Here is a 26,579-nt window from a genome sequence, read left to right as displayed (position 1 = left end):
ACTATTCTAGGATCCTTGCTCCTGCTGCACCTGACCTCACAGAGTCTGGGATACTGCCATGTCCCACCATCCCAGGGTCTACTACACAGTGCCTCATCCTCGGGGACCTGAGTTGCCACTAAAGCTGCTTATAGGTCATGTCAGAATCAACACCAGAGGGATCCCCTCAGCTAAGTCTCTACATTGTGGGGAAAAGGAGAATAGGAAGACCCCAAAGCCCTTGGCACTGAGCACCCTAACAATCTACACCACCACTGTGGCCCCAAACTTCTACAGCCTAGGTCACTGAAGCACCCACAGTTATTGCTGAAGTTGACTGCAGCTGAAGAAGTTGCATGGAGGCTATACCACTGCATCTACTCAGAACAAGAGTCACCACACCCTTACTGACACACTAAGATCCACCTGCAGGTGAAAGTCTTTCTCTAATAAGGGTGTACACTGTTCTAATTTTCACTATTTCAATATTGCAATGAAAATCCCTGTACATGCTTTTTTACATGTGTGAGTTTTCTAGGATATACTCAGTTTAAACAAGCCATTTCAACTGAGATGTACATAAACACGGAATAGTTATACTCCTGCAGTTATTCTCTCCAGCAATATTCTGCTGAATTTCCCTTTCCAATTCCTTAATATCTTGCTTAAGTTCCATGAATTCACATGTTAGATAATAAACTCTTTATTTTAAAGCACTAATTGCAACCACCACTTACCCATTTAAATCTCCTCTTATCCCAGGCTAAAGCTGGGACAGTGACTGCTAGGAGAAGAGAACCTAGGTGGCACTGCCTGGCTCAGAGGCACCTCACCCTGTGTTTTTCCTTTCTAGAGATTTGAGAAGAGGAACAGGGAAAAGTCAAGTCAACGTGTTTTGTTATTGTCTGGTTTTGTTTTTAATTTAATCACCCATTTTTGGTTTGTTTGTTCTCTAGTTGCTTGTTGCTGATTTCTGGCTAACACTGAGTGTTCTTCAACTCCTCTATGTTGAATCTTTTAAAAAAGCTTGATGGCGTCTTTCAGGGAATCATTTTACAATTTCTTTTTTTTTTTTTTTTTTTTGAGACAGAGTCTCACTCTGTTGCCCAGGCTAGAGTGAGTGCCGTGGCGTCAGCCTAGCTCACAGCAACCTCAAACTCCTGAGCTCAAGCGATCCTCCTGTCTCAGCCTCCCGAGTAGCTGGGACTACAGGCATGCGCCACCATGCCCGGCTAATTTTTTCTATATATATTTTTAGCTGTCCATATAATTTCTTTCTATTTTTAGTAGAGGTGGGGTCTCGCTCTTGCTCAGGCTGGTCTCGAACTCCTGAGCTCAAACGATCCGCCCACCTCGGCCTCCCAGAGTGCTAGGATTACAGGCATGAGCCACTGCGCCCGGCCATTTTACAATTTCTTGACTTGTGAAATCTAGATCAAACTCACCTTCCACTCATCTTATCTACAGCCACAACCAAGAAACATCACCCAGGGAGTTCTCTTACTCCTAGGGGCAGAAAACATTTACATGGAATACTGCAAGATGTTCAGACACAACTCCCTGTGTTCTCCCTTTGATCCACAAATATCCTGTACCTCACCACACAGAACATGGAAGTGTAGTGGGCTCCACTCTCATCTTCTCCTTCTGCCCTGTCTTCGTACTCTAAATTTGTGAATTTCTCTAAATTCACCTAGCCGCAGCACTGATAAGCCAGTTTTGCTTCCTAAACCATCACCCAACTGGAGAACAAAGTGGATGTCTTTCCTTCTTAAAGAAGTTCCCAGTATGATGAGTGACTATTAAAGACCTTTTCTTTTCCTAGTTCTCTTTCCAAAACCACCACTCACAAGGTGACTCTAAAAACTCTATTTTCCCTTTGACTCTATTTCCTGGAGAACTGGGGAAGAATGTTGGAGAATGGAGTGGTGTGGGGTGATGAGTGGGGGGAACAAAGTAGGCTCACCCATGTCTTAGGAAGCACTAATCTCCCTATTATTGATGACTCCCTTCATAATGTGTGGTATCTAACACTCTTTCATACTGATGACTAGACCCCGATTACCATTTTTGGGGCAAAACCAAGAATCTGATTCAGCATTCTATTACACAGAGAAGTAAATGCTGGATTGTAGGCTGTGCACATTTTCAGTTACGTGATAATAATGACAAATTGCTCTTTCTTATGTGGCAGCAGCAATTTGTGATTCCATCCCCAGTATCTAGGAGTTTTATATTTCCCTATATTTTCACTGAAACCCTGTATTAACAGACCGCTTAAAGTTCTCCAATATTAAGGGAGTAAAATAATATCTCCTTGCTTTGATATGCACAACCTTGATTATTACTGACATAAAAGCACATTAGCATATGTTTATTGGCATTAATGACACCTCTTTTCAATGGTCTTTTTATGTACTTTGGTTTTTCTTTTCTTTTTTGTTTCTTTTTTTACTGATCTGTAGGAAACTTTATATATTCTAAGCATTAATCTTTTATTTCTCTTATATGTTACAAATATCTTTGGTATTTTATAAATATATTGTGTTTTATATAATTTTTAAATTTTAATGTAGTCAAATGTATCAATCTTTATCTTCACAGTTTATATCTTTCATTTACTACTTTAAGTCATACATTTTTCTCCTATGAATCTGGTATATCTCTCCATAATTTTAGGTCTTTTTATGACCTTCAGTAAATATTATTGCTTCCTCTATAAAACTTCTGAACAACTTTGATAGATTTACTCCCAGGAAGATTATAATTTTTTGCTTTCATGGGTGATATATTTTAATTTCATTGTCTAATTTATATTTGGATTACAGGAATGTTATTGATTTGAGAGCAGTAATCTTGCATCCAGGAACCTTCCTAACCCTTATGAATCCTAATAGTTTATAGTCTCTTGTATTTTAGTTGCAGAGTATTGGTTCAACTGCAAATAATTACAACTGGTCCTTGATTTTAGCCCTAATTACTTTTCTATCTCTTCTATTTTATTACTGCGATATAATAACTTTATAGTAGTTATTTTATTAAAAATAATGAAATATTTTTATTTCATTATGGTAGTAAAATTTATTCTACTATTATAAAGTTTAATAGTTGTGCTGGGAGTCATCCTTGTCTTCTAACAGAAAGGGAGCACTATCACTTCACAAGTCAGTGCCATGTTTTCTCTAAATATTTGGAAGATTCCTTTAATCATGTTAGGAAGAATTATTGTTTCTAAATTTTCAAAGAGTTATGATAATGATGATGGTGAAGAAAAACTGTTATTTTCACAACATTCATTTGCATCTATATTAAGGGAATATATTACTATCACCTTTAATTTGTTAATGTGTTGAATTACATTAATAGCTATCTAATAGTAAACCTACCTTGCATTTCTGCAATAAATCCTACGAGGTCATGATGCATTGTTTGTACATATTAATAGATTACATGCATTATCATTTTATTTACTCATAATTTTAATTTATTATACTATTATAATTTATTATAAAATTATATTAGACTTATAAAATAAAATATTTCCATTAAAAGTGTAGGTGCAATTTTTAAAATTATATATTTTTAATAGCACCAAAATATTTTTAATTTTTTTTTATTTCAGCATATTATAGGGGTAAAAATATTTAGGTTACATATATTGCCTTTGCCCCACCTAAGTCAGAACTTCAAGTGTGTCCACCCCCCAGATGGTACACACCGCACCCATTAGGTATGAATATACCCATCCTCTTCTCCCCTCTCCCTGATACCCAATGAATATTACTACTGTATGTGCACATAAGTCTTGGTCAGTTAGTACCAATTTGATGGTGAGTACATGTGGTGCTTGTTTTTCCATTCTTGGGATACTTCACTTAGTAGAATGGGTTCCAGCTCTATCCAGGATAATACAAGAGGTGCTAGATCAACACTGTTTTTTGTGGCTCAGTAGTACTCCATGGTATACTTATACCACATTCTATTAATCCACTCATGTATTGAGGGGCACTTGGGTTGTTTCCACATCTTCACACCAAAACATTTTAAAATTATTCCATTTTTTGGAGTTTTTAATAAAAATATAACATTCTACTTATTGCATTGTAATAGAATCATCAAATAAAGGTTTTCCATCTCCCTTGTAAAAAGTAACCCTGAGGTACAATAAAATTTAAAAGAGTTTATTTGAACAAATGGCAATTCACAAATCAGACAGCTCCAAATCTGAAGTGGTCTGGGGTCTCCGCCAATGGATCACAAGGGGAAGGCTTTACTAGGGTGAACACAGAAGAAAAGCAAAGAAATTACTCAATTAGTTAGTTATATAGTTGCCTTATTTGTTCTGTACTGTCCCGATGGAAAAGTTCTAGTTATAAATTAGTAGCTTCCTTAATATAATCGTTTTCAAGAAATAGCCCAAGTTTCATTTTACCTTTCTTTGGAAACAAAGCAAGATGAAAGTCATTTATGAGGCCTACCTGGCTTTGTCTGCTCAGGGATTCTTCAGGCCTACTCTCCATTTTAATTTAACAACGTTTTAAAATCATTGGTATAAAGTAATTTAAAACATCCCTTTATGATTTCTTTATAGTTGCAAGTACTTCATTTTCATTATTATTATTTGTTGTTTTTATCATCCTGTTTTCCTGTTCACTATCTCTAGAGGTTTGTCTATATTCTTAGTCTTTTTTCTCTTCTATATTATTTCTTAGCTTGTATTTTAAATATTTCCTTCTATTTATATTTATTTATTTATACTTTCTTTGATGTTAGTATTTACATATCTTTCTAATTTCCTGAGTTTTATTAACTTTTTATTGTTTTCTTGCTAATATATTCTTTTAGGGCTACTTATCACCCTTTAATATCCAGTGTTTGTTATGAGCTATACATCGCAAATTTTTAGTGTTGTTGTAATTGTCATTTGGTTCCAAATATTTTTTCTAGTTTCTATATTTTTGTCCCACAAATATACACTTGTGAAAATATTTCATTAATTAATTTTTGCCCCTTAAAGTAAACTACAAACTATCCTTATTTAGGCCTTATTACAATAGAAATGTCAAATTTCAATGATATGTCAAAGAAAGAGACCATCTTTCTTTGTTTCAAATATCTGAACCAAAGAAAACCTAAATTTATTGCTTTCTAAGCAAGAGAGTTGCATTTGCAAAGCAAGTCTCTCCAAACAATGCAATAGTGATCTTAGGGCTGGAAGTAGGAAGAAGTTCAGGCATTAGTGTACCTTGAGAAGCAAATGTTCTAAATCTACATGACTCACTTGTGGAAACCTTGTTACTGGAGTGAGTTTGTTGGTGATTGCTGTCAAAAGTGTAGGATCTGTCTCTTACTGTTTGGGATAAATTTAATATTATTTCTAGTAGTTTTTTATTCATGGACTGGGACTATGTCCAGGAAACTTTTTCTTTTTGGAGAATAGGAATTTTTTTTTTTTTTCTGAGGAGCTCTATCCCTGGTCTGTCCATGTTAGATTAGAGAATCTTGACAAAAGTCAACTCATGCTGATGTATTTTAAGATGTAACTATAACAATACATGAAGTAATTCTGGAATTTTGAAATTTGTGAAAACAAGAAAAATAGATAAGACTCACTGAGATCATATTGGGAGTAAACTAGATACAGTTTGTTAAGTGGTTAGGACATAGGCATAGAAATACTGATACATTATAGACATATATAGGAAAACGGTAGATATAGTAACACATAGCTAATTAGAACTTAAGTATTTATATGTTTAATTAACTTCTCACTCTTGTAAAGAATTGGTAGAAACACTCTAAAACAGCTATGGTGAATGAATATGTATTGACTTGGTTCTAGGAAAACTGTTTTCTCTCCTGGTTTGCCAGTTAATGCTACCTCTTCTCCAGGGCAGTCTGCTTCATCATGGATAATTAGTATATTCATGGGTAATTTAGCAATCCAGTGGATTTTCAGTTTCTCTGGAACTGCTCAATAGCTGGTTGAATTCTCAAATGCTGTTAGTTAATGTTAGTTATGGTAATAGCTGTTGGCTTCATGGATCTTACAATGAGCCAGTAAGTCCTACTCCTTCATACAAAGCCTGGAGTCCCAGCAAGCTCAGGTAAGTTTCCTGGCCTCCCCAGGCTCTGCTTTGCCTTTGGAGGGCAAGATGACAGAAGAATGTTCAGAAAACTAGAAGAATGGGGGATCAATGACTCTTTTAATACTTCTTCTAATTTAACAAACTTGGAAAAGGAAAAAGATAAATTGGTTTGTATGGAAGAACATGATTCACATCTATGAACTATTCATTAAGGTATCAGAATGATGGGCTTGAGACTGGGAACACAATTTCCCTCAAGATATATAAGCATAACACAATTAATTCACTGATGACAGGTTACCTCATAAACATCACTCTCCAAAAATTTCACCCATTTACATTTCTACTAGCAGTGCATAAGCACAGCTATTCCACTGTACTTTTGCAATTTGGGAATTTGTGAAGACAAGAGAAGAAATTGGATAAGACTCACTGAAATCATATTAGAAGTAAACTAGATACAGTTTGCTAAGTGTTTAGGACATAAGCAGAGAAATACTGATACGTTATAGATATATACTGGAAAATTGTACATATAGTAATACACAGCTAATTAAAACTTAACTATACGTTTAACTTCTCACTCTTGTAAAGAATTGGTAGAAATAATGTCCATCTCTTTAATCTATATATGTGTATACATAAATATGCATATATCTTATTAATTTGAATACCACTATGACCTGATGAAATGACACATATAGCTGGAGAATAGAATAGAATGATAATGTCTTATTCAAAGAGAATGGAGTTGTTAGGAATGAGACAGAGTATCACTGAATATTAAGAAGCTATAAATTTATAAGGAAATTAATAACTCTCTGATCATACATACCAAGGGAAGGCTATGATTAAAGCTGAAAAATGAGAGTAACAAAAGCAATATCACTGAAACTTTGTTTCTCAGAAAATCTGACAAAATGAGAAAATGTGTGATGTATTAATATTAGTTACAAAACTGATATAGAGTGAGAATTTGTGAAAATCTAAACATCTAGAAGTTTTATTCTATTTAAGAAAAATATCTTATTATTCCTTCACTTATCCTTCTTACAATTTAATCTCCTAAGAAAAAGCATCTAAACAAACAAACGAGAAAAATTCTACTTGGGATTCAACTTGGGGAAAAAAAAACATTTTTGGTTAGTAAAGTATAAGTAAGTAAAGCCTTTGAAGAAAGTGGATATTTAATTTTTATACTTTGGATTAAGTAAGAAAGGCTATAAATAGTCACATATGTATCTAATATTTTAAGAAACCTAATAATAAACATCTTAAGCAAAAATTTCACAAGAAGGTTTTATAGATCTTGCTCTTTCATCACCAAGTATTCTGAATTTTCACACGTTAGTTATTAGATATATTGAAACTTTTAAAAACAATGTTTTATAAACAAATCCTCTTTTCTTGCTACTGTTAAAATGACTTAAATGAACATGGTAAAACATTGAAACAACACAAAAGTGAGTTTCTCATTTTTTTCAAACAGAAAAAAAATAAATCTCTGTACTTTTACAGACTGCCAGATTCATCTCCAGAGGTAACCATCAATAATAGTTTCTTATACTTTCTCTTTTTTTTATTTCAAAAGATTAAAGGAGTACAAGTGTTTTTGTTACATGGATGAAGTGTATAACGATGACATAAGGACTTTTAGTGTACCCGTCACCAGAATGAGTAAATTTTTATCCCTCTCACCTTCCCCCTTCTTAGTTTCCAATGTCCATTATTATAACACTTTATGTGTGTGTATACCCATCATTTAGCTCCCACTTACTACTGAGAACATGTGGTATTTCTTTATCCACTTCTGAGATACTTTACTTGGGATAATGGTCACCAGTTCTATCCAAGTTCCTGCAAATGACATTATTTTATTCCTTTTTATGGCTGAGTAGTACTCTATGGGGTGCGTGTGTGTGTGTGTGTGTGTGTGTGTGTACACACTACATTTTCTTCGTTCATTATCTGTTGATGGGCACTTTGGTTGTTGATTCTATATCTTTGCAATTGTGAATTGTGCTGCAATAAACATTCAGATGCAGGTGTCTTTTTTATAAAATGACTTCATTTCCTTTGGGTAGATACCCAGTAGTGAGCTTGCTGAATCAAATAGTTCTAATTTTAGTTCTTTGAGGAATCCCTATACTGTTTTGCACAGAGGATGTACTAATTTACACTCCTACAAACAGTGTATAAGCATTCCTTTTTCACCACATCCATGCCAATCTCTTTTTTATTTTTATTTTTTAATAATGGCCATTCTGACAGGGGTAAGATGGTATCTCATCATGGTTTTAATTTGCATTTTCCTTATGATTAGTGATGTTGCAAGCATATTTTCATATGTTTGTTGGCCATTTGTCTGTCTTCTTTCAAAAAAAATCTGTTCATATCTTTTGTCCACTTTTTGATGGGATTGACTTTTTTCTTGCTGCTCTGTTTGAATTCTTTGTATATTCTGGATATTTGTACTTTGTCAGATATATAGTTTGGAAATATTTTCTCCCATTCTGTAGATTGTATATTTACTCTGTTGATTGCTTCCTTTGCTGTGCAGAAATTTTTTAGTTTAAGTAAGTCTCATTTATTTATTTTTTGTTGCTGTATTTGCCTTTGGGGTCTTTGTCACAAATTTTTTGCCTAGGCTGCTGTCCAGAAGAATATTTCCTATTTTTTCTTCTAGAATGTTTACAGTTCCAGGTCTTAAGTCTTTAATCCATCTTGAGTTAATTTTTGTATATGTGAGAGATAGGGATCCAATTTAATTCTTCTGCATGTGGCTCTCCAATTTTCTCAGAACCATTTATTGAATAGGGTGTCCTTTCCCCAGTGTATGTTTTTGTCTACTTTGTCAAAAATCACTTGGTTGTAGATATTTATTTCTTATAAAAAAGTGTGTTTATGTCCAAATATGTATACAAATAAATATTTTATACTTTATATTGTTGTGAGTAGAATCTCATTCGTTGCATTTTTCAGTAGCTACTGGTAGGCAGTATTGCATATGATTGATTATAAGTACTGACTCAGGCCAATACAGATGGCTTGGATAGAAATCCAAACTCTGCCACTTGCTAGCTATGTGACCATGAGAGAACTATATAATTTCTCTGGCTTCAACAATTTCCCTATTTGTAAAAAATGTAGATGATAATTATAATATCTGTTATACTTCATGGGGCAGTTGTGAAGATGAAAGTTGTGTAAATTCATATGAAGTGTGCCAGTGCCACATGGTTTAAAAAACACGCAGGGAAAGTTAGCTACTATTGTGATATTATCCTGCTTCTCTCAGTTACTAATTTATTTTAAAGATCTTCTCCTATCTACACATATGTATCAATCTTATTCTTTTTATGGCTGCATGGTGTTTTTTCACCCCCATGTTGATGGACAGTACAATGATCAATATTACAGTCACATTCATTATCATCTTTACATGAATGTGCAAACATGTACTTAGGATATATTCTTAAAGGTAGAATTACTAACCAAAAGAATAAAACATGTACCATGTATATAAATAATGACCTCACAGAAGATACATACAGACAAAAATCAACACAAATAATACCAAAATGTTTAAGATCTATTGGCAAAAGAGTTGTAGAAAACACTATAAAGAAGAACAAAAGGACTTTTACAATAATATTTGAGGCACAGATCACAAAAAGATGGATCTGGGGCTTGTGGTTGGTCAGTGGTAACAAACAGAAAAAATAATAAAAATGGAATACCTAATCTCTATTTTTACTTTTATTCTTTTCAGGGAAATGGTCTTCAGATGAAAAACCTGAAAACCTAATATTCAGTATCAGTGATAACACTGTTTACTATTTGTACCTCTCTAGATTCTTTAGAAACTTGTAAATAAGGCCTTGTAACTACCATTGAGAGCTATCTTGAGATGAAAAATGCCCAGAATCGAAGATCAGAGAACAAAGTGAAGTTTTTGATGAGCCTGACTTATTTGCTGTGTGTCTTTTTCCAAGCCAATTTTCTGAGCTTATTTCCTCAAGTATAAAATAAAATATGAAGAACATGAAAAGACGATAGCCTATTGCAAAGGATGATTTTGAAAATTAAATTAAAAATAGTATAATTTTTATAAATAATAGTTATTACTATTAATAAACTTCAAGAATAGGAGAAATGGCAAAATAATGGCTGTCAAAGGTAATACTGATTTTTTAGAAAGCAAAGAGAAGTGATATTAATGTGTCATCCTCATAGATGTATAAAATATATCTCCAAATGAAAGGTAATGGGGACTTTAGGCAAAGAAATTGTGCTAAGTGTAAGCCAGCATGAATTCACCAAAGCAAGTCATAACAGATTACTTCATTTACACTTTTAAGAAGAGCACTAGAATAAGAAATCAAGAAGTGTAGTGAATGTAGCAAACCTAAAATTCAGGAAGTCATTTTAAATTAAAAACTCTTAGATTATTCTTGTAGAGAAGATTAAAAGCTTAACTAGTTTACTTAGATGAGATCAGGGTCATATACACAAAACAACAGTCACTTAATCAATGGAGCAAGATAATGATGCTACAGCACATTGCTTTTATTCCTTGCTATCAAACGATGTATCTGTTACTTATTTGAATATAGGGAATACATATTTACTAAATGGGAACCTGATATGAAGACTTAAATGCACGAGAGGCAACTTTCCTGAAAAACAGAATGGGAGCCACAAAAATTCTCACATGCAGAACAGAAGATCAAATTAATAAAATCGAAGTTTATGGTCCTCACAAAAATAAAGCATGGAGATAAATAAGTTAACTGCTACAAAGTGAAAAAAGACTTACAGGTGCCAGATAGCAGGAAAGATACCATATGTAAATTCATGTCATATGGTTGTCCAAATGCTAACAGGCTCCAGGACTACAACATAATAAAAATGTAGCATCAGGACTGAGACAAGTTTAGCCTCTTTCAACTCAAGTTGATAAAACCATGCATAGATTTTTTTGCCAAGGGTAAGGAACTACATTTTCAGAAAGACTTTGATAAGCCAGAGAACAATCCAATGAAAAAGAACAAAGAAGCGAGCACCTCAAAAGCATGTAGAACTATTTAAATGAAATGGAAATTTTTTTTTTTATTTTGCATAGTATTCTCCCTTTATTTTTTTTTTCAATTTAATTTTACAGAATCAAAGAGTCTAACAGTATATCTTGTTAGATACAGTATGTCCTCATAATATATACATTATTTCTTGTACAATGATATGAAATAATATGGGAAATATTCATGATAAATTATTAAGTGAACAGTGCAAGTTAAAAACAACAGTTTCATATTTTTTTCCCCACCCCCCCTTTCCCGAGTCAGCACCTTCAAGTGTTACCACTCCCCAAACAGTGCGCAATGCACTCATTGTGTAGGCATACCCCCATCCCCTCCCCCACCCCCCACCTCAGTCTGATGTCCAATTGGTGTCGTTCCCAGATTTGTATTTAGGTGATGATCAGGGAAACCAATTTTCTGGTGAGTACATGTGATGCTTGTTTTTCCATTCTTGGGATACTTCACTTAATAGAATGGGTTCCAACTCTCTCCAGGAGAACCATAGAGATGTCGTATCCCTTATAGCTGAGTAATATTGCATGGTATACATATACCACAGCTTACTAATCCAATCATGTATTGATGGGCATTTGGGTTGTTTCCACATCTTTGCTATTGTGAATTGTGCTGCTATAAACATTCGGGTACATGTGTCTTTGTTACAGAATGACCTTTTTTCCTTTGGGTATATGCCCAGTAATGGGATTGCTGGGTCAAATGGCAGGTCTACTTGAATCTGTTTAAGATACCTCCATAATGCTTTCCACAGGGGTTGCACTAGTTTGCAGTCCCACCAGCAGTGTATTAGTGTTCCTGTCTCTCCACACCCACGCCAACATGTGTTGTTTTGGGTTTTTTTGATAAAGGCCATTCTCACTGGGGTTAAGTGATATCTCATTGTGGTTTTGATTTGCATTTCCCTGATGATTAGAGATGTTGAACACTTTTTCATATGTTTGTTAGCCGTTTTTATATCTTCTTTTGAAAAATTTCTATTCATGTCCTTTGCCCACTTTTTGATAGGGTTGCTTGATTTTTTCTTGCTGATTTTCCTGAGTTCTAAATAGATTCTTATCAGTCCTTTATCTGATGTGTAGTATGCAAAAATTTTTTCCCATTCTGTAGGTGGTCTGTTTATTCTCTGGACTGTTTCTTTGGCTGTGCAGAAGCTTTTTAATTTAATCATGTCCCATTCATTTATTTTTGTTGCTGCTGTGATTGCCTTGGGGGTCTTCTTCATAAATTCTTTGCCTAGGCCAATGTCTGTAAGAGTCTTTCCTACATTTTCTTCTAGAATTCTGATTGTATCACGCCTAAGGTTTAAGTCTGTTATCCACTGTGATTTGATTTTTGTGAGAGGTGAAAGCTGTGGGTCCTGTTTCAGTCTTCTACAAGTGGCTAACCAATTCTCCCAGCACCATCAATGGACTTGAAATGGAAATTTTTAAAACAAAAGGGGAGAGATAAATATTGGCTTTACTTAAATATCAGGAGAGCTACAGGGTGAAAATTAAAAAATCATTGTATATATTCTATGTAATATTCTACTGGAGAACAAGAAACTATGGGTAGAGTTTACAAAATGTTTGACATCACTGAAAACAAAATGAAGAACTCATGAAAGACTTAGAACCATTCATATATGAAAAGAGCAGCCTTTGAGTGATGAGATATTTGTCATTGGAGTTATTCATGAAGAGGTAGGACAGATACTTAAAAGCCCAGAAGGGTTTGAACTCTCTTACATTTAAGATTCTATAATTGTCTGTCAACTTCTTTCTTCCTTTTTTTTTTCTTCCTTTGTCAATCTTTTTGTTTTCACTTGGTTATCTTTTTCTATTTTTAATGTACTATATGGCAGTAGACCGATTTGAAACATAACATGTGGGTCTCACCTTTTATGGTTCTTCTCCCTCAGCTCTTTTCTACTACTCTCTGTTAAGTCTTCATGAGGATTTATGCATTTGGCTTAACTTTGCTGCCTGCAGGCATATGCTTGTTTTCTCAAACGATCTGTTGTTTTATTGCTAATAAACCACATTTTAAAAATGCCAGACTCAACATACTCTTATGCTATTTTCTAACATTCCCATTGATTCTTCTAAGCACAATTCAATAGCTGTTTTTAAAGTTAGTTTTATGACACATATATGTCCTGGTGAATGAGATAAAAAATACCTATGATTGGATCATTGGGATAATGTGTAAATGTTTTCTCTGTACTTCATTTAGCTGATAACCCATTATGTGATTAAGATAAAAGTGTGAAAAGTTTTTAATTCATAGTGTGCATATTAATATAAATTTCCTACATATTTTTATAAATAACATTTTCCTAATTATAAGATATTATATTCATCACAGAAAATGTGAAAATTCTCCTAACTATATACTCCAAAGGCTTACTTCAGCTTTAAGAATGCACATAGACTGAAAGTGAAAGGATGGAAAAAGGTATTCCATGCATATGGAAACCAAAAGAAAGCAAGAGTAGCTACACTTATATCAGATAAAATAGACTTTAAGGCAAAAACTGTGACAAGAGAAACAGTAGGTCATTATATATAGTTAAAAGGGACAATTCATCAAGAGGCTATAACAATTGTAAATATACCCATGTACACAATATAAAGTCTATTAAATAGATAAAGAGAATATTAACAGATCTGAAGGGAGAAATAGCAATATAATAATAGTAGGGATTTTAATATCCCACTTTCAACAGTGGATAGATCAGTCAGACAGAAAATCAACAAGGAAACATTCAGCTTGAAATACTTTAGGCCAAATGGACTTTACAGACATACACAAAATATTCCATCCAATAGCAGCAGAATACATATTATTCTCAAGCATTCAGGGAACATTCTCCAAAATAGATCATATATTGGGCCACAAAAGAAGGCTAAATAAATTTAAGAAAATTAAAATCATATTAAGCATCCATCTCTTCTGACCATAATGGTATGAAAGGAATCAGGTAAGAGGTATGGTACGAGGAATCAGTAACAGGAGGAAAACCAGGAAATTCTCAACCATGTGGAAACTTAAACAACACATTTCTGAACAACCAATGAGTCAAAGAAAGAGTCAAAATGTAAATCAAAAAATATCTTGAAACAAACAGAAATGGAAACACCAAAGCTTATGGGTTGTAGCAAAAGAAGTTCTAAGAGGGAAGTGTATAGTAATAAATACCTATATGACAAAAAAGAAATGTCTCAAGTAAAAAACTTCACTTAACATCTCAAAGAACTAGAAAAAGAAGAAAAAACTAAGTCCAAGGTTAGTAAAAGTAAAGAAATGATAATGAAATAAATAAAATAGAAATAATAGAAAACAAGAGAAAAAATTAACAAACTAAGAGTTAGATTTTTGACAAGATAAACAAAATTGACAAAATTTTAACTAAGCTAACTACAAAAAAGTTACAAGACTGTGTAATAATGAAAGAGAAGACATTACAACTTATACCACATAAATACAAAGGATCATAAGAGACTACTGTAAACAATTATAAACCAACAAATTGGATAATATAGAAAAATGGATAAATTCTGAGACACATACAACCTATCAAAACTGAATCATGAAGAAATAAAAAATTTGAACAGGCCAATCACAAGGAAGGAAATTTAATAAATAATTTAAAATCTCCCATCAAACAAAAGCCCAGGACCTGATGGCTTTACCGGTAAGTTCTACCAAACATTAAAGAATATAAACTCTTCTTAAACTCTTTCAAAAAACTGCAGAAAAAGGAACATTTTCAAACTCATTTTACAAGGCCAGCATTACTCTGATACCAAAGTCACACAAGGATATTACAACAAAAGACAATAACAGGCCAATTTCTTCAATGAACATAGGTGAAAAAAATCCTCAACCAGATACTAGCAAACCAAATTCAGCACATTAAAAGGACCATCCAGTGGGATTTAGTCCTAGAATGCAAGGGTGTTTCAACCTATAAAATTCAATAAATGTGGTACACCATATTAACAGAATATGATCATCTCAATAGATACAGAGAAAGCATTAAATAAAATTAAACATCCTTTCATGATAAAAAAATACTCTCAACAAATTACATATCTGAGGAATTTACCTCAATGTAATAAAAGCCATATATGAAAAGCCCGCAGCTAATCTCATTCTCAATGGTGAAAGCTGAACACTTTTCCTCTATGATTAGAAAAAAGACAAGGATTCCTGCTATCACTTCTACTCAGTACATTACTCTAAGTTCTAGCCAGAGAAAGTAGGCAAATAAAACAATAAAAGGTATCCAAATCAGAAAGGAAGAAGTTAAATTGTCCCTGTTTCCAAATAACATGGTCTTATATATAGAAAAACCTAAATGCCCCACCAAAAAAACTGTTATAAATTCAGTAAAGTTGCAGGATACAAAATCAATGTCCAAAAATTAATTGCATTTCTATACACTAAAAACAAACTATATTAAAAAAATTAAGAAAACAATCCCATTTAAAAAATAAAATACTTAGGAATAAATTTAACCAAGGAGGTAAAAGATCTGTCCATTGAAAACTATAAAATGGTGATGAAAGAAATTGAGGAAAACACAAATAATTTGAAAAATATCTTGTGTTCATGGATCTGAAGAATTAATATTGTCAAAATGACCATACTAAACACAGCAATCTATAGATTCAAGGAAATCCCTATAATAATCCCAATGGCAATTTTCACAAAAATAGAAAGAAAAAATCCTAAAATTTGTATGGAACCATGAAAAGCTCCAAATAGCCAAAACATTCTTGAGCAAGAACAAGCAAAGCTGGAGGCATTAACTTACTGACTTGAAAAAAAAAAAAAAAAAAAAAAACTTACTGATTTGAAATTATATTATGAAAATATAGTAACAAAAAACTGTATGACACTGGCATAAAGACCTATAGACCAATGGAATAGAATAGAAAGTCCTGAAATAAACCTACACATATAGAATCAACTAATTTTAAACAAAGGCATCAAATACACAGTGGGTAAAGACTGTCTCTTCCATAAATAGTATTGAGAAAACTGGATATCCAAATACAAAAAAAAAAAAAAATGAAATTGGATGTTTACCTCACATCAATTTAAAAATCAACTTAAAATATATTAAAGATTGAATCATAAGACCTGAAACTATAAAATTCCTAGAAGAAAGCATAGAGGACGTTGCAGATTTATAGTATTTTCCTCTATGCTTTTTTTCTAGAAATTTTATAGTTTCAAACAAGTGAGGTACATAAAACTAAAAAATTTCTGCATGACAAAGAAAACAACAAAATGAATAGGCAACCTACAGAAGAAATATTTGCAAACCATATATCTGGTAAGGAATTAATATTCAAAATATACAAGGAGCTCACACAACTCAAGAGAAAAAAAAATGAGTAGACATTTTGTCAAAAAAGACACGCAAAATGCCAACAGGAATATGAGAAAGTCCTCAATATAACTAGTAATCAGGGAAATGCAAATTAAAACCACACACCTGTTAGAATGGCTATGATCATAAAGATGAAAGATGACAGGAGTTGGTGAGGAAGTGGAGAAAAGGGAAACTTGGTGTGCTGTTGGTAAGAATATAAATTTATACAGCCATTATAAAAAACAGAATGGAGGTTTCTCAAAAAATTAAAGGTAGAATTACTATATGATCCAGCAATCCCTCTCTGGATATATATACAAAGGAAATGAAATCATTATCTTGAAGAGAAATCTGCACTCCCTTATTCATTGCAGCATTATTCACAATAGCTTAGATATGGAAGAAACTGAAGCATCCATTGATAGATGGATGGATAAAGAAAATGTGATATACACAATGGAATTATGCAGCCTTTAGAAAGAAAGAAATCCTGACATTTGCAACAAGGATGAATTTGGAGGACATTATGCTAAATGAAATAAGAAAACACAGAAAAACAAATTCCGCATTATCTCATTTACATGTGGAATTAAAATATTCAAACTCACAGAAACAGAGTTTAAGAGTAGTTACCAGGAATTAGAGGGTAGGGGAAATGGAAAGATGTTTATCAAAGGGTACAAACTTTCAGTTATAAGATGAGTAAATTCTGAGTACCTAATGTAGAGCATGGTGACTATAGTGAATAATAATATATTGCATAGTTGAAATTTCCTGAGAGAGTAGATCTTAACTATTCTTACCACCAAAAAGAAAAAAGGAGGTGATGAATATGTTAATTAGTTTAATTACGGTAATCATTACACAATGTTTATCAAAACATCATATTGTACACCTTAAATTATACAGTTTTGTCAATTATACCTTAATAAATATGGAAAAATTAAAATAAAATTGAATTATAGATTTAAATAAAAAATAAAAGAAATTTAGAAAATTCAAAAATATGAGGATAAAAATTTAAATTACCTCTAATCTCACTACTAAGAGACAAATTTATTTAATAATTTGTTATATTTCTGCCGTACTCTTTTCTGTGCCTATTTTAACTTAAATTAATTACACATACATATACACACATGAATATGGCTTTCTACTTTCTTCTCTCATCATTACATACATGAAATTTATACTATGCTTTATAACCTTTGTAGATACCATTTTAATGACTGCAATATATTATATATCCATGTGTCATTCCAGTATTAAGATGATTTCTATTTTTATCGTAAATAATACATCTGTGAATAAATTATTATATAAACCATTTGTATATTTAGGATTGTTTTTGAACCACAGTATGTAAACTTAAAAAGTATTCATGTGCATATCTTCTAGGTTGACCTAGAACACTGATAAATTAGAAATAGTCTTGTATTTGTAATGAAAATATCTGGACTCATGAATTCAGTGAACCAATGAAATTGTTACAATATTTACTCTATTAAAATCTTTGTATAACTAAATGAAGTAGTGTTTGTGAATGTATGTTGTAAAATATAAATATGTGTGACAGTCCTGGTTATTGCAACAATGAGAAATGTGACATTGGCTTAGCAACCAATTGCAGTGGATAGTTTATAATTTTACATTGCCTCAGCTTCTATTTTAAATGCAGGTTTACCTTTCTTATGCCAGAGGCAGGTCTTAGTCACCCTTGACACAGTTTCCAGTTGCACACCATACCCAAATGGTTCAAGCTGGTGGTCAGAGATAAAAACTTAAGCATCTCTCCTGCCTACCAGACTAGGCCCCCTGCTTTTCTGTTGCTTCCTTTAAAGGGACTATTAGGCACTTGTCTATAAATTTAAAATGACCCACACCTTATTCCCCAATTTGTGCTACTGGTTGCCATGCTCTCTTCCCTCTCTCATGTGCTCCCTCAGCTCCACGTGTGGCCTCTGGGCATGCTATATAAGCCCTAGGACCTTTAAGTACTAAAAATTCTTAAGCTTTCAATTATAGCTGTGTCAATGAAGCCCCCAGTCTGACCCTTGAAGGTGAGGCTGCCCCAGAGGGACCCATGCAGGTAGATGCCCTCCTGGTGCCTCTGGTGGCTGCTGGGGAAAGTAGCTACCAGCTAAGTTACCAGTTATCAATGAAAGCTTATGACAAATCATTTATTTGAAAACAAATTTACACTATAAGAATACACTGTTTTGTGCTTCATGTGTGAAATGTAATGCTGAAAATTGTGTAAATTTGTACCCCTAAAAAGGGTGAAATTCATGCTTCACTAAGATATTGATCCTCATGGTTCTATTCATGAGTTTATTACTTGCTCTCTTTGCTTTCTACTCATCAAATAATTACATAAACTCTAATTCAACAATTGTCAATTTATAACATAATTATAAAGCTACTCTAATTAATATTTTGAAATTAAATTTGATTGTACAAGAGAGATGTGCAGGAAGTATTTTAAACGACAATTAGGAGATTCCTCAGGCCCTCTCAGATGAAGGCTCTATCCTACAGGTACACTTCGCCCCACCCGTCCCCTAATCTTCATGTGTATGAAGTTTATAATTAGCCTTAGATCAACAGCCACCTTTTACTTCTACTATGTTGACCAACTTCCTAGGCAAGAAGGCATGAATAGTTGACATAAATTAGACTCACAAGAATCAGGGATCGTACCCAGTAATTCTAATTATTCCAAGTATAATTGTGAGGGACAAAGCAGAGAGAGATGCAGGATTGCCAAGGTTGCACTCTCTCCCCATCCTTTCTTGCCACATTAGGATGTTCTCCAATGCACATGTAATATATTAATTTTCTAAGTAATGCATGCAGCCATATCATTTACATAAAAGAGAGCTATTTTGGTCTTGAAACAACTCCCTTTTATTTTCCAGTCATTTGATAACTTATGTGAGATATTCCAGGGAGCCATGTCCCATAAATACAGAGATTCCAGTATTGTACAGCAAAAGTAAAACTAGACACAACAAGTAAATTCTGCTAAAATAATTTCATAGTTACATGTTCTCCGACTATCAAATTACATTAGTGTGTTTGTCAAGAGATCTATCAATAAGATGTTTTCAGTAAATTTGACCAGCTAGGGTTTTTTTTTTTTTTTTTTTTTACCATGTGCTTTCCCTAGTTAAGGAGAAAATGGATTGCAGTTCTTCTATTAACCCTTTCCTGCCCACTAGAGCTGAGCTTTGAATTAACATTACTTCAATAAATATTGATAGAATACATACTCTGTACCAGAAATTATACCAGATGATTGTGATATAAGGGTAAACAGGGTGAGCAAGATCTTTCCATCTTCTAAAAGAAGGAAATAAGTAATAAGGAAAAAAACTAAACAAGATCATTGCAAATTTTGGTACATGCTGTGAATTAAATAAAATATTATGATATTAGAGAAACAGGGTGGGATGGGCCTAATATTGACTGGGGAGTCATTGAAGGCCTCACCGAGGAGTTAATTTTGTACTTGAACTTTTGTTTCCCTACTTCATGTATACATTAGAACCCTGCCTTTAACATTCATATAGCCCAGTTATTTTTCCACAAAGAAAGCTTGCTTCTATAATATCTATGATAAATAACCCTAGCCACTATTATCCTTCTAATATTCAGACTGAAAAAAGTCACTAAGTTGCTAGTCCAGCTTAACTCAAGAATTTCTAATATGTCTACTTTCTACTGAATCCCAAAAAATAGGCTGAAGTTCTTGAGATGAAACTGGAGTACATAAAGCCCTTTTGCATATCATTTACTGAACTTACGTCCACTCATCCTGGGGACAATAGCCATAGCAGGTTCCCAAGTTTTTCCTCAATCTCCACTCAACTGTTCAATGTTGTTAAGGTCACAATGGGACTACTCTGAGCCCCTAAGAATTATGATCATTTGAAACTGAAGTTCTGTTATCCTGAATTATAACAAACAAAACATATATATATATATATTTGTTTCTGAAATGTTTACAAACAGTTAAGTGGTATATAATATCTAATAATAATCATCAGAGTTCTATACATGAACAATGCTAAGGATAGCAGTAGAGCCAGTTTGTATTAAGTATTTAAAGGTCATTTTTCTCATTTAAAATTGGGCAATTTCAACTTCAGTGAAACAATTTCAGTCTTTAAGCTAGGTTTACCTGTCTATTTATAAATGTTAATTCCTCAAACAATAGGGCTTGGGAAATATCACAGTTCAAGAGAAAATATTGTTAAACTAGTAAGTTCTGTTTTAAGTAACAGACATTGAGAGAAAATTTAGATATAGAGTCACAAGTGCTCTATTTCAGTCACTTTCATAGACTTCATTTTCAAATAACATTGGCTCTAACTTTCAGATATATTACAAATTCATTCATTTCGTAGTACCTCCACCATCATTCCCACATGTCAATTCACCATCATCTAGCATCTAAATTTTATCACCCACTACACTCCCTATAGTCATGCTTAGTTAGCTCCTCATACTCAATTTCTCATATAGCTGATGTATGACCCTTTTATAAAAACTGCTTTTTTATAGAAATTCAAATGTATACAAAGTAAAAAAAAATTGTATAATGAACTCCAAGTATTCATCACCCAGCTTCAACAATTATCAATATTCTACATTCTCCATTCAACCCTATTCCTTACCTGGTAATTATAACAAATAAGATTTATTATTACTTCATTTTATGGAAGTAAAGATTGTGTATCTATGTTACACCAAAAGCTGGAATTCGACCTTATCCTATTTTCTTCCTATTGACTTGCCATTGCAAGATGATTCTGCTAAGCTTCTGCTTTCAAAATTATCCAGGTATGAAGCAAATCCACATGGCTGATGAATTCCCAGGAACGTATCAATTTTTTAGTTTCTCTCAATAGTTTTCATACTATTTTACTCTGGTTTCATACGGCACTGAGGCCTCCATTCTGAAGTTCAAGTGAGTGTTATGCCACTTGTCCCCTTCTCCAGGGGCAATTCCTAACTCTATGAGTGGTTCTCCTAAGGGCTCTCTTAATTCTCTGGGGAATTTTCCTCCTTTTTCCTCCCCCCACCCAAGCATGAGAATTATACTGCCCTTTACATCATGAATAGAACAGACATGAAAGACAACAGTTCTGGAGTGCACATTATTTTTTAAGAAAGCTACCATTGCTTCAGATAGTTTTGAATATTGCTTTTTAGTTCCCAAATTTAAACTTTATGGGATGAAAGTTCCATAGCTATAAAAAAATTCACTAACAAATCATGTACTCACACATTATATATTTCACAAAAGCCAAGTCTACCATATATTGTATTTACTTCTGATGATGAATATTTGAAGGCAAATACGTTCTAGTTAAACTTTGCTAGTTCTTTTAAAAAAAATTAAAGATTTCTTTATCTTTGTTCAAGGAAGAAAGGAAGCTGGGGAAGTAAAAGAACTAGCACTAATAGGACAAAATTAAAGAAAAAGAAATATAGTCTATTAAAGGAGAAATAATGCACTGACAAGGAAATCTATCATGTTGTTGAGTAAGTCCCTGTGGACATAATGGGAACAGTATCTTCTAGATAATTAATGGTAGTGCGATCTTGTTGATAGGCTATAGAAATGGGAATCATGAAAAAAGTTTTACTTTCAATTTTATTGCCTGTTTAGGACCCCACAGAAAAAAAAAGACTTGAAACATTCATCTGAGCAACATAGTGTGCTTGCCTAAGTATATTTATTTATCCCTGGTTACTCTTTGTAAACATGAAGAAATACTTCTACATCTTACTTCTCAAACCTTGAAGACAGTGAAAATATTTTTCTTCTTTGCCATTTTTGCAAAGTTTTAAATTTTACTATGCTGCCTTTAGCCTAGGGGAAATAAAAAGAATTAAACATAGAGGAATTACTATCTTACAATTCTGCAGCATCTGTAATAATTGCCTCACCTAGTAAACAAAATATTTCCCCCATCATTAATCAAAATTTTTTATCATCTGAAATACTGTTATATTACCTAGACCATATTCTCACATATTTAAGAAATAATTATTTTTACTTATGCCTTAGAGTAGGCTATTTTTAAAAAGAATACCTGAATCTAGTGGCTTCACACAATGAAGATCTACTGCTTCCACAGTGCAGTAGGGTGTACATGAGGGGTGGGAAGAAGAGCTTTACTCCATGCAATTACTCAGGACCCAGACTCTGTTCATCTTTTGATACTACCATATATATATATATATATACACACACACACATATATATATGTGTGTATATATATATATATATATACACATATATATATATGTGTGTATATATATATGAAAATAGATTAAATATGTGGAAGATTATTTTTCCTCAAGACCTGTAAGTGGCATATTTTTCTTCTGTTCACGTTCCATTGACTTGAACTAGTCACATGGCCCCACATAGATGAATTTGGACTGAGATATGTAGTGGCCAAAAAATATCCTAAAATTATGAAATAAATGCTATAGAGAGAAATTCTATCACTAGCAAGACATTACACTAATGACAAAGAAAAAAAAATTTTGTAAATAAAACGTAAATCTTTGACTTTCAAAGCTAGAACCCATTTCTCTAGTTTGCTCAGGAGATAATGGGCTAATTTTAATTAAATGCACATAGTAAGTACTTAGAACTTTAGCAATATTTCCATAAAATCACATAATATAGAGAGCATGCCCTTATTAAAATATTCTAATAGGTACTCAATGTGTAATCATGTCATGCAGTTTCTTGACTTAGTGAATAAAAAGATGATTCAAAATGGTTCAAGATGTCCACAATCCAACATATAAAACCAAAAATTAGATCTAACTCTAGTATAACACAGTAAGTAACTTACTAGAAATAGAAACAGTGCTATGGAAACCTAGAGATAAGTTAATGCTGCCAATGGTGACAGTGGTATCTAGAAGTTGGCAGGTATATCTTACACATTGGCCTGGCCTTTGAAGATGAGTAATATTTCATCAGTAATATTTCATCAGGATGATAGAGAAGGTATTTTAGATAGAGAAGAAGTTGAAATTATGTGATGTCTCATGTTCAGTTAGGTCTTGGAATTTTAAGTAAATATGTGGATCCAGAAATGAGTTTCAGTATATTATTAGTATGCTCTGAATCTTGATATTTTGAGTATATGATTTTTGACCTATGTGGTCTATGTTACTTGCCTGGAAGTATAGTATGAATATTAAACTATGAACTCAGAGAGAAAAATGTAGATAATATTGGGGTTTTCTAGCAAGAAAATCATCTTTTGATTCCAGCTTTGTCTAAAAAATAAATGTATAAGCCTATTTTTTATATTATGATAGATAGACTCTCAAGGTGACCCCATGGCCCCTGTCGCCTACCATTCTGTCCTTGTGTGAGCCCCTCTGAGTATTAGCATCACCTGTGACTTGCTTCTGGAAAACAGATTACAGTGAAAGTGGTTGAGCTGTATGTGATCATATGCATACAATTATTTGATTACATTACAAGGACTGTAGCACCCAACTTGCTGGAGTCTGTCTCTCTCCTTTACTGGCTTTGAGGAAGCAATTGTCCATGTTGGGGAACTCCACATCAAAACAAGCTGGGGGTATCCTTTAGGAGCTGAAAGCACTTTCTTCCTTTAGGAGCTGAAAGCACTTTCTGGCCAACAACGAACAAGAAACTAAAGCCCTGAGTCTTACAACTGCAATGAACAGAATTTTGCCAACAACCTGAGTTTTGAACTAGATCATTCTTTATTCAACCATAGATGAAATCATAGCTTAGCTGACACCTTCACTGTGGCCTTACAGAGGACCCAGAGAAGCTGTTCCTGAAATCCCAACTCACAGAAACTATGAGATGATAAATGCATGTTTTTAAGCTGCTCAGTTTATTAAAATATTATATATCAATAGATCATTAATACATGCATCTAAGAGAGACTAAGAATTTTACATAAGTGGGACCAAATACTCTGAGTAAGGGGGGAACCTGGCCCCATTCTCGCCCCAAAGGATTGTGGGGAGGAAAAAATAGCAAGGGATTAAAAATAAAATATTCATGCTTGTGTCCAATTTTTCCCTTGATCCAATAAAAGGGGCTATCCCTTATTGAATAGGGTATTACTTGAGAATACTAGAGAGCCCTGCTTTCCTGTTCAACATGCTGTAAAGACATCACCCTTTAGTGTGCTTCTACACTGGCCTAGGGCAGGGGAACATAAACTTGATAGAACAGTAAAAGTAGGCAAGAGAAGGCTTTGAAACTAAACGTTCCTCAGGTGTGTTCATTTAGCCATGAGGTGTAGGCACTGAACTGAGAGCCAGAAATCCTGCCATAGAATCTGCCAAGGCAGAGGAAGTGTACCTCACAGAAGCTGGGTTGGACAGCCTGGACACAGAGCTGCATGGAAGATGTCACAGACTCAAAGGCCTACAACCAGCTGGAGCAGAGGTGAGGTTTGGACAAATAAGGGCAAACACTAATCTCCGATCAAGCCAAGGGATCTCATACTCAAGATTTTCTCACCACAAATTTCAGAGGCAAATGTAGGCAGGACAATAAGCAATCAGACAAAAACAAAACAAAACAAAACAACAGCAACAACAACAACATTGCTCAGGAGACCAGAATTCATTTCACAGTTTTCAAGTCATAATTTTATTTAGAAATCACATAAACCCCTCATCTCTGTCTCCGTATATTCTTCTGACATCTTAGAAAGTGAAGCAAGCAAGACAAGGAAGCAATCAAAGAAAATACTTTTCCAAAACAATATGAACAGCACCTATACATAACCTGGTTTAAATTATCAACAAGAATTAATAGTATTAAAAACAATTTGCAAGGGAAAAAACAGACACCAAGATGATAAAAATGTTGAAATTGCTAGAAGAGAAGACTTTAAAGTAGCTGTTGGAAACATCTTCCAAGACATAAGAGTAAATAGTATTGAAATGAATGTTTTGAGAAAGGAGGCATACAGATCAGAAAAGAAGAAAGAAAACTGTCACTATTTACAGTTGACATGATGGTCCACATTTAAAAATCTCAAGGACTCTAGTTTCTAGTACAAAGAAAAGACAACCATGTAAGGTGATGGATAACTCAAGTATACTGATTTGATACTTACAAATTATGTGAATGTATTAAATTATCACAAGCACCCCGCAACTACGTACTTCTACTATCCATCAATAGAGTTTTTTATATTTTATAATATGACAATATTAAGAGTGCTCAGTAAATTATCCAGTTATAAAACACTTATAAAAATGAATAACTGTCTTATATGCCAACAATAACCAAAGGGGGAAAACATGGAAAGGAAAGATCTCATTAAAAATAGAATTAAAATATGTGAAGCAAAGAAAACCCTTGCTAAGAAATGTGATGTATTTATAGAAAAAAGCAAATTACAAATATTTTCTAAGGGTTGTAAATAAAGTTTTGAATAACTGGAAAGAGAACAATGTGCCTAGATGACAAAACTCAATATTATAATCTTCTCTGGAAATTAATATGTAAGTGCAAGATAATTTTTTAATTTGAAGAAATTATCTTAAATGTAACCCAGAACTATAAAAGAAATTATATAGCCTGAGACATTTCATAAAAAGAACAGTAATTTGAGTAAAGATGAATTTGGAAGTTTAAAATAGGTTTATGATAATAGCTATTGGAATATACTGAAAAGGTACAATTAAAGCAGTGTGATATAATGTTAGCATTTCATAGATTTATGATACAGAATCAAAAATCTAGGGAAAACAAAAGTAAAATTCTAGTATATTAGAAAATTTAGTGACATTTTAAATCACTGATTAAAAGAAAGATCAAAATAAATGGTGGTTAGGCAATTGGCTATTTGAAAGTAGTATTGCATATATTTATCATACTTATAATACAACCCAGATAGATGAAATATTTTACATGTAAAAATAAATAATCATAAAAATATTTGATGCACACAGGATATATATCTAGTAGTAAAAGAGATTTTATATTCATAAATCTGGAGAAAGAAA

The sequence above is a fragment of the Eulemur rufifrons genome, chromosome 7, assembly GCF_041146395.1.
Source record: "Eulemur rufifrons isolate Redbay chromosome 7, OSU_ERuf_1, whole genome shotgun sequence".
In the NCBI taxonomy this organism is placed as follows: Eukaryota; Metazoa; Chordata; class Mammalia; order Primates; family Lemuridae; genus Eulemur; species Eulemur rufifrons.
The sequence above is the reverse complement of the archived record's forward strand: the minus strand, read 5'-3'. Positions refer to the sequence as shown.